This window comes from Lathamus discolor, chromosome Z, assembly GCF_037157495.1.
Source record: "Lathamus discolor isolate bLatDis1 chromosome Z, bLatDis1.hap1, whole genome shotgun sequence".
Lineage (NCBI taxonomy): Eukaryota > Metazoa > Chordata > Aves > Psittaciformes > Psittacidae > Lathamus > Lathamus discolor.
This window is the reverse complement of record NC_088909.1, coordinates 57,694,554-57,703,512: the sequence shown is the minus strand read 5'-3', so window position 1 is coordinate 57,703,512 and position 8,959 is coordinate 57,694,554. Positions and strand designations below refer to the sequence as shown.

At 38.0% G+C, this 8,959-nt stretch overlaps 1 long non-coding RNA gene across 2 annotated transcripts in view; it reads left to right on the top strand.

The window, feature by feature from the left end:
* Positions 1-1,487: 1,487 nt before the first annotated feature.
* The window catches only part of LOC136005468 (uncharacterized), a 45,272-nt gene continuing 37,800 nt past the window's right edge, over positions 1,488-8,959 (top strand). For both annotated transcript variants that reach the window (XR_010608786.1, XR_010608785.1), the window contains exons 1-3: positions 1,488-1,574; positions 2,215-2,366; positions 8,851-8,944. This is a non-coding gene — a long non-coding RNA (uncharacterized LOC136005468). The remainder of the gene's footprint in view (positions 1,575-2,214; positions 2,367-8,850; positions 8,945-8,959) is intronic.

Genomic DNA, 8,959 nt, shown 5'->3' with positions numbered 1-8,959 from the left:
AGTAATGTGAAATTTAAGAGATAAACCTTGGTTTCCATAGGGTAAGTGAAAGTGACAGCAATGAAGGCAGGCACAGTCCTGAAGCCTCAATGCAACTCAATAACGCAGGCTTGTCTAAAAAAATTGATGCTAAAACACCTGAGTGAGAAATACCGACATCAAGGCTTACATACACACTTGCACATGGCAGATCTCCATGGTCCAAGGAAGGGTGAAATGCCTGCGGACCAGCACCTTGCAGCATTTCCAGGAACAACACCAGAAACAGAACATTTCATGTGAAGCAGAACCCCATGAAGAACTCCCTGAAATCTTCCCCATCATTGCCTTGGATGCAGTACTATCTTCGCTGGCTGAACACATTGAAACACCTTTAATTACTGTACTTTGGACTACCTTAAGCAATATCATAATCCTTTTACAACCAAAGGAAGAGAGAATTCTTCAAGCCCAGGCAACATTGGGCAGTATTTGAGCTACCATCTCACCTCCGTATCACTGAAGGCAACAATCCCAACAGCTAGGCTATTTCTGTGTTACTAGAAATGACACAGCAATCAGCTGTCTTATTCCAGGGCTTAGCCCAGATCTGCTGCAACTGAGAAAAACACAGATTTGTGCAGGTGTTGTCTTTTTAGAATTGAGCATTTGGCTCATAATTAAGATTCCATCTGATTAACTAATTTGCTTTCTACTGTCAGATGGTCCATTGTCAACTGAGATGAATGAACATGTGTCCCTGTCTCTTGCCTTTCAGTTTAGAGGTTGAATCAGGAGGAATAAAAAAAGAAATTTTAAACAGATAAGGAGAGACAGAAATATTTCAATATGTTTCTTTTGTATCATCCTTTCAGGGAAGCATTTAGAAACAAAGACAAACATTTCTTACTCACTATAAGTGAAGAGTGAATCCCCAAGCACAGTAGTGTCTTTCTCTCTGAAACTATTCCCTGAGGTTCAAATTTTGGCCTGGCCTCTTGAAAGTTGCTTGAATCTTCAGTTGCTTTTTGGCAAGCAGCATATTTTTAAAAGTTTTTATCTTCCTCCGTTTCTTCTGAGCGGGAAGGTAAGTTGCTGCTGCTTTAGCTTCTGTTCTGCTATGGGACCAGTCTGTCACCTGCGGACAGGCTCTCAACACCTTTAACCTAACACACTTCAACCTGCTTATTTTCTGCATTGTCCTACTGCAAATCTCTAGCAGGCTGTGTGATAGCTTTCCTGTTACCTGCTTTCAGAAATATTTTCCCCTTTTTCCAGTTCTGTGGCAAAACACGTAGTAGGTCAAGTTTTCTTTTCCTGCCCTTCAGTATCACTGAGTTACAGTCCAAAAGGTCTGTTTTCTTTCCTGGTAGGTAGAAAAAACTAAAATAAGTTACCAATTATCATGTGGTGCCTTCTGTTCCCATCTCTATTATTCTCTGCCAAGTTCCACTTTTTCAGCTGTCCCTTGTTTTAGTCACTCTTAGCCCTTCTTGCTTACTGTCGTAACTTGCTGCTGTCACCTTTCAGCAGAAGGTGAATGAAGCCTTCAGAGCTCTCACCATCTTCCCACACACAGAAAAATCCTGAATAAGGTATGTGTCTTTCACTTATTGCTCCATTTCCTGCTACTGTTATTTCTCAGCTGCTGAAAAACTTGAAACTGTATTTTCCATGTCCTTCTCCTTCACCCAATGTTTTTCCCCAAGCTTGAAAACTAGTTGGTTGGTCAATGGTGAATATCTACCCCACATGGATTTAGATGATGCCATTTGACTCAGCCACCTTTCCTTAGGCCTTCTACTTTTTTCCCCAATTTGTGAAATGTCTGCTCTTTCAAAGTATCTTCCTGGGTATAACAAAATGATATGACTGATGAATGTATGGAGAGAAGCCCTGCAGGGAAGGACTGGGGAGTACTGGTGAATGAAAAATTGGGCATGAGCTGACAATGTATGCTTGCAGCTGAGAAAGCCAACTATATCCTCGCTGCATACAAAGAATCATGGCCAGCAGGTCAAGGAAGGTGATTCTGCCCCTCTACTCCAGTATGATACTGGCAAAGGTTGCCCAAGAATTTGTGGGTGCCCCATCACTGTCAGTGTTCAAGGTCAGGCTGGTGGAGCTTTGAGAAACCTGATCTAGTGAAAGATGTCCTTGCCCATGGGAGGCGTGTTGGACTAGATGATCTTTAACTCTTCCAACCCCAACATTTCTCTCATTTTCTTATTCCAGGGCAGATGAGACAGGAGAGAAAAGGAGAGGAAATGCAATCATGACAGTGAGCTAATGGGCCCATGACCTGGAATACATATGTATAAAGAACTTGAGATTATCACATCATCTTGGGGCAGGTTACTTTCAAAGCATGAAATGCATCTCCTGAAGTAAGTGTGGACTTAGCTCCCGTAGGAATTAGGAAATATCTAGGTACTCTGAAATTACAGGCAGTGCTTGCATCTTTAGACCTTTACAGTTCTTAAAAACAAACCAGATTTCAATCCGAAATAGAAAGAAATACAAATGGTGTACTTCAACAGGTCTTTGCTCATGTAAAGAGAAATATCCCTCTCAAGGACAACACAAAGAAAGTCCTCATGAGCAAAATTCCATCTTTGTCCACATATAGACTGCTGAAAGCCAATGTATGGTAGTGGACAGAATCCATTTGCATAGATTTAAAGTGAGATCTCTCCACCCGGCAGGGTAGAGAGATATTGTGTACAGTTAATGTCTACAAAACATGAACCACTGCCAAATTTTATTGTGTTCTTCTGAGCACAGACTAAATGTTCTAGCAAACTAGAAAGGTCCAGAGGGAACTTGATCTTGAATCACAATCATATCTCTGTGTTCCAAACAAATAAAATTATTTCAGCATGGATTTATGGTTATTGAACAATATTATTGGAAGAGACAGTAATACCTTTGGCTCCAGCCACTGTGAAATCTTGGGCAACCACTTTGTAAAGCAATACTCTTCATTTACTATCAATACAAAAGCTAGACTAGACCAGTTTGAGGGAGATTACTGAAATTATTTGTGAACTAGATACAAATCCCCAGGAAAGTAGAATAAAAATTACTTTTTTTAAAAAACAGCTAGTATAATACCGCTGAATATCTGGCAGGAACATCCATGACAAAGATCAATGGGGAGCATAGCAGCAGAGAGATCTATTATTTAGAAATCACATTACCTTTTAATAAGAGCTGAGCAAAAAAGAAATTAAAATGTTTATCTTTTAAAGTATTACAAAATAAAAGGCAAAGAAGAGCAGCAATTTTAACTCAGGAAAGAAAAATCTACTACCTTAACATGGGTAATGAGCAACCTCATTGTCAAATATGATGTTTTGCAGAAAAAGTAAAATAGTATTGATCTTCAGTCACCATTTACTCTTCAGAATCAACCCTGTGTTGTTGATCAAAGTGGTAGGAGTGTGCAGTCTTTGCATTTGTGGTATAAAAGAGACTGGCATTTCACCTGAAATGTTCTTCCAGTATTTTTGAATCCAAAGCCTAAGCAAGCCTTTTGTCTATTTTTATGTCTTTCGTTTTCACTATCAAATGTTTTCTTTTCTATTGCTGATTTGAAAACACAGGAATTTCAAAGCCAAACTCAGTGTATCTCCAGAAGGAAGATGTTTTGTTTAAGTCCTTTTAGAGCCAAACTCTAATGTTTGAGCTGAAAGCATGTACACAGTATTCGCAATAATGTGGAGAGCTGTTCTCATGAATTGGAATTTGTGATAGATATTACATCCTTGGAGGTTTTATATCACTGAATTATGTGGGATATAGAAAAGGAAATTAGACACTATTTAGGGCAACTTGTCTTATACTAACTGTGAAGTCAGATCAAGTTAAGTAAGAAGACATGAGTTCCAGTTACACCAAGCCAGTTACTGGTAGCAAAGTTAAGCAACAGACTTAATTTTGTTAAGTTTGCCAGCAGCCTTCATGAAACTCTCAGTGTGCAAGTAATTATACACTTTGTGCTGGTGGAAGCATTTGAATATGAGCTTATTCTTAATTAATGTTAGTTAATGCTTAATCTTTGTTAATGAAGGACACTCTTACAAAACCTACAACCTGCAGACTTTGTTGTCACTGTCCTAGCTAGCTAGGCAGCAGCAGTTAAACCTCAGATGTAAAGGGTGGGCCAGTTCTGTGCAAGCTGCGCCTCACCTAAAAAATCCACTGCACAGGCTGGAAGAGCTTACTCTCTCTTGTCTGTAGCGACAGGTGAGGGTCAAAACAGCAGGTGCTAAGGTGCATCGGAAGCTGCAGATCCAACTTTGCATGCGGGCGGATCAGGACTTGGTCACTCGAGATGGCTCCAGGAGATGACAGTCCTGGTCGGAAATTTCCTGATTGCTTAAGCAGCCTTTTTTCCAATCAGATTTGCCTATCCCACATGCCCTTGGTCATCGTGCTTGCAGTAAGAGTGGGTAAAGCCCTTCCCAAATCTTTGCTCTCGAAGCCAAGCCATCAAAATCTTAGTTAATGCTGGCAAAGCAGAATACGCTGTGAAGAAACAAGGCTGTGGGAAAGATATGTTTCTTCCTTTTGCATGAAGCCTTGAAGATTCTTGGCTTACATGGCTCCATTCTAAGTTTCTAAATGGTGATCAGAATTGCAGGGAAAAAAGAAAAAAAGGTGGGAGAGATTGCTGCAGTGACTATAGTGGGTTTTGTTTAGGGATATCCATGGAACATCCCTGTCTAAGGTGTGCCATGGAGTTTGGTTTTGGAGCGCTTGCTAAGCACTGTGACACGACGGCATGGAAGATGCAGTCTAGATGACCCCCAGGCTGCAGTATGGTTTGCAGTCCCACTGCTCAGGAGGGGACAGACCTTCCTCCTACCCGCAGTGATGTATTTATGAGCCTCTTCTTGCCCTGACGCTGGGATGTCCATGGCTCCACACGGTTAACTCAGGTTTAGGGAATCGTGGCCTAGGCCATTTAGAAAAGGATTACTTTTGCCAGGCACAATAATCCTTCTACCATTCCCTTTCTAAACCATGGTGGTGCTGGTTCCACGGGGGCTCAGGTGTCAAATGGAGTGCAAGGCTAAGACAAAATGTATTGCTTTCAGTGGGGTGACATTTCAGCCTCACGAAAGGCTATACTGACAAAGGAGAGAGGTTAGAGACCTTCAGCACATAGGAAAAAAAAAGAACAAAAAAAAAAGTGGTATTTTTGCAAGGCACATAATCCCCTTAGTCTGACCTGCCATGTCTATACCACTATGGTTATAGAACTATGGAAAGTAAATAACATGTAAAAAAAAAAAAAAAAAAAAAGAAAAGTAATTAAAAAAAGGTAAAAAATGTTTAAGGAGATTTTAAGGTTTTAAGGAGAAAGGAAGCTGTCTTTCGAACAAACAGTTGTCACTGACTAACTATGGCATCATCTGGTTTCCACTGAAGCATCTGTTGGATATGCCGAATTAATTTTCTGCAACCTTTGATTCAAGATTGTTATTCCAGAAGATGTGCTCATGTCAATAAAAACATTCAATGAGGTATTTCTGAAAAGTGAAAACAACTGAAGCAGATTCTGCTCAGTAGCTACTATAAATTTTCTTAACTTTCTGAAAGAACGACTGACTATTGCATACACAGTGAACAGAAGAGTGGCAGTTTCTTGGATGAAATACATTAATCTGAAATCCAGTTTGAAACTATATAACAGACCTAATTAGTTCCTGAGGAAGGTGCCACAGCATCTGTTATGCCTCAAAAATCTTAGAAAATAAAATTTAAGAGGTCATTTGACAAAGAGCTATATTTGCTTTAATGAATGAATGGGACTCAATGGTAATTGCAAGTTTGGTCTCAAAAATTTAACAGCTCAATTGGTAGTCAATCATTTACATTTTCAGAACTTTGTTTCAACAGCACGTGAAAGCTGGTCTCATGTTTTGGATTTGTTTTTTTTTCAGTAAAGACTGTTGTTTTGTTGTGATTTTTTGTTTCAGTTTGGGTTTTTTGTCGGATTTTTTTGTGTTGCTGGTTTGGGGTTTTTTGATTCTTTTTAAGTTTTGTTTTTATTTTATTGAGAGGAGAAATTATTCCTACTCAGAGATTTCTTTAAAGAGGTTTAATAATCTCTGTGTGTCTTCCAGTTGAAGATTTTCAGCTCCCCTCAGGCTCCTTTAAATTCTGACTTGTGTCATACAGATAGCAGCAGGAGGCTTTAAACAAAGATTTTTATAAGTAGTCAGCTAAAGGTGGGAAGAATATTATGAGTTTCTTATAACCACCTATCCTTATTTGGATTTCAATATACAATCTATTCATAGATTTTGTACTGTGAATCATAATGTAGAGAACTTGCATACTTGCTCCCACATTTGCCATAAAACCAAAACCCCATGGACTCATCCCCAAACCAACTGTCTTTTATTATAAAGTGACAGGACTGTATTGGCAGAGGAAAGTACTACTTCTTTTCAGCTAGTAAAGAAAATGGTGGTGTTTGACAGCCATTGCCTTACAAGAAGGCTTACCTTCAGTTCAATGGACCTCAGATATGAAATTCTTTGCTTGGGATCCTTTTCTGGGAATAACTGTAGGAGTTCCCAGAATTCTTTAAAAGTTAAGCAGAAAGTTGAAGCAGGAAACAGATTTGGGGTTTCAAAATACAACTGGAACAGGATGCTGTGATTTTCACATCAGTTTAAGGATGATAAACTGGGGTTTTTTTTGCAAGATTTTTTCTCTGCATAGTGATATGGACGGAAGAGTAACTAATCTGGCTCCTGATGATCATCTTACTTTTTCCTCGACAGATTTTTTGTAACCCATAGTTTAAAATCACGACTTGAATATATGAACATATGCAGCAAGATCAGAATACTCATTTTATTAAAATTTATTTATTTTTTCTTTTCTTCTTTTATTTTTTTCAAAGTCAAACAAGTAGAAAAGCCATAGGCATGATGCTACGGCTAGTGATGAAAAAAGGGAAATATAAAACCTTGGAACTGCAGCTGTGTCTGTCCAACAGATCCTAAACTTCCACAAAGAAAAAAAACCTTTCAAATGTACCACCCTTTTGAACAAGGGTATGCAATGTACAGAGAGAATTCAAGCAGTGAATCATCATGAATTGAATGATTACCGTATTTGATGGAAATTTCCTCATCTCCATGTTCTTTCTAGATTCTTGGTGGCAACATCTGGCTGCAGAACATACTCTTGTAGGCATTGCTGCTGTATGATTGCTCTTCCAAATATTAAATACAAACAAGTGTGTAAGTTAATTTGTGTCCAAAATAACATTCTATGTGACTATTTTTGCCTCTGCATGGCAGCTTCTAGTAGCTATTTACAAGTATCTTTTCTTTGTCTAAAAAGATCAATTCTGCAGCAAGAACCATCTAGACAGACACATAAGAGGCTAAATTGTCCACCTACAATGTCAGATAACACTTTCAAAGTTCTTCTAGTCACAGCAGGAATTCCTTAGGACACTATTTCTTTTGAAACAAGTATCATTTTTTCCTAGGAACTTACCACATACATTTTTTTCCCTGTGAAAATATTCATATGGAGAAGTAATTCATGGAAGTAAGAACTAGGTCAGAAGTTATATTCCTAAACTGGCACGAGAGTATAAAAAATTTGCTCACCAGATAGCTTTGGCTGAATAATGGCTTAGTCTTGACAGATGTATTCTGAATGAGAGCACCTTCCTAGCTGGTAAGAATTGTATTTTTTTTAATCAGATATTTACTGGATATTGGATTTATTAGATAAAAAAAAAGTTTATACTGTTAAGAAAGGCAGTTTGTTGGCTTGTTATGAACAAAATATGTTTCATAAATGCTTCATAACCTTGCCACACATAGGTAAGGTTATCATATATTTTGGCAATAGCTGTAATTCTACTGGGATTGTGTTAATTTTCCTTTTCATAACTTTATTATATCCTACATACAAGAAAATCATCTATACAGACTTCAGCCTGCTACTATTATAAAATGGGTTTGATGCTTATCATCTAGTCATCTTTGGATTTTCAATTGTTCTTCACGCCAGTGTTTCAGAAGTACTTTAATCTGTCACTCTCTTAAATTAATTGTTTTAGCACCATCTTCAAATTTGTTCTTGATCATTTACATTAGGCATGCTCATAGAGAGGTGGTGTTTGCACAGAAAAGTCATAAAGAGTCAGCTTTTTTTCCTGTTGACAATCATTTTCTATTGATTTCCTGGCTGACTCTTGGTTTTTACTGCTTTTTTTTCCAGGGATGCAGGCATGTCACATGCACTCAACAATTGTTGTGAGGTTTGATAAGAACATTTATTGTGGTCCAAATTGATAAAAAGTTTGTACATGTTTCTAGGACACCTGATACCCTTTCTTTGCAGGTTATGCTCTGAAAGCAAGCAGCATTAAAAATAAATAAAAAAAAAATCAGAGCAAGAAAATAATTGCTACGGTCCATGTTTATATTCTAATATTTATATCTATTGGGCAAGATAGACCACTGCAGAATCCAAAACTAAACAGAGGATATCTGTGTCTTGCGAAGTGTCCATCACTTGAAACAAGACTTGCACTCTTCTATCTGCTGCTTGCAAAGATATCTGAGACCTTGGATTTTCACGTGATGGGCTTTTTTATTAGTTTGAAACAGAAAGACTAACATATGTATTGATAGCAGATTCTTCATGCAATATGTTTGGGTTTTTTTTATTTTCTTTAACTAAAATTCTGTTATGTTGAAATATTTACACACCCACGGTATGTCTGTTATCATATCAGAGAGACTTAAACATTATTCCTTAGTACCCTAGTACCTGGATCTTCCAAAGTTATGCACATTGTATCTGTTTTCTTTATTAATTTCGCAGAAAGACCAAGGGCTTCTTCACAACTTAATTCCACCGCTTTGGCGATTACCTCTGCAAAGACTAGAATGTAATATTGAGGTGCACATGTGCAAAGGTAAAGTCTTCATTT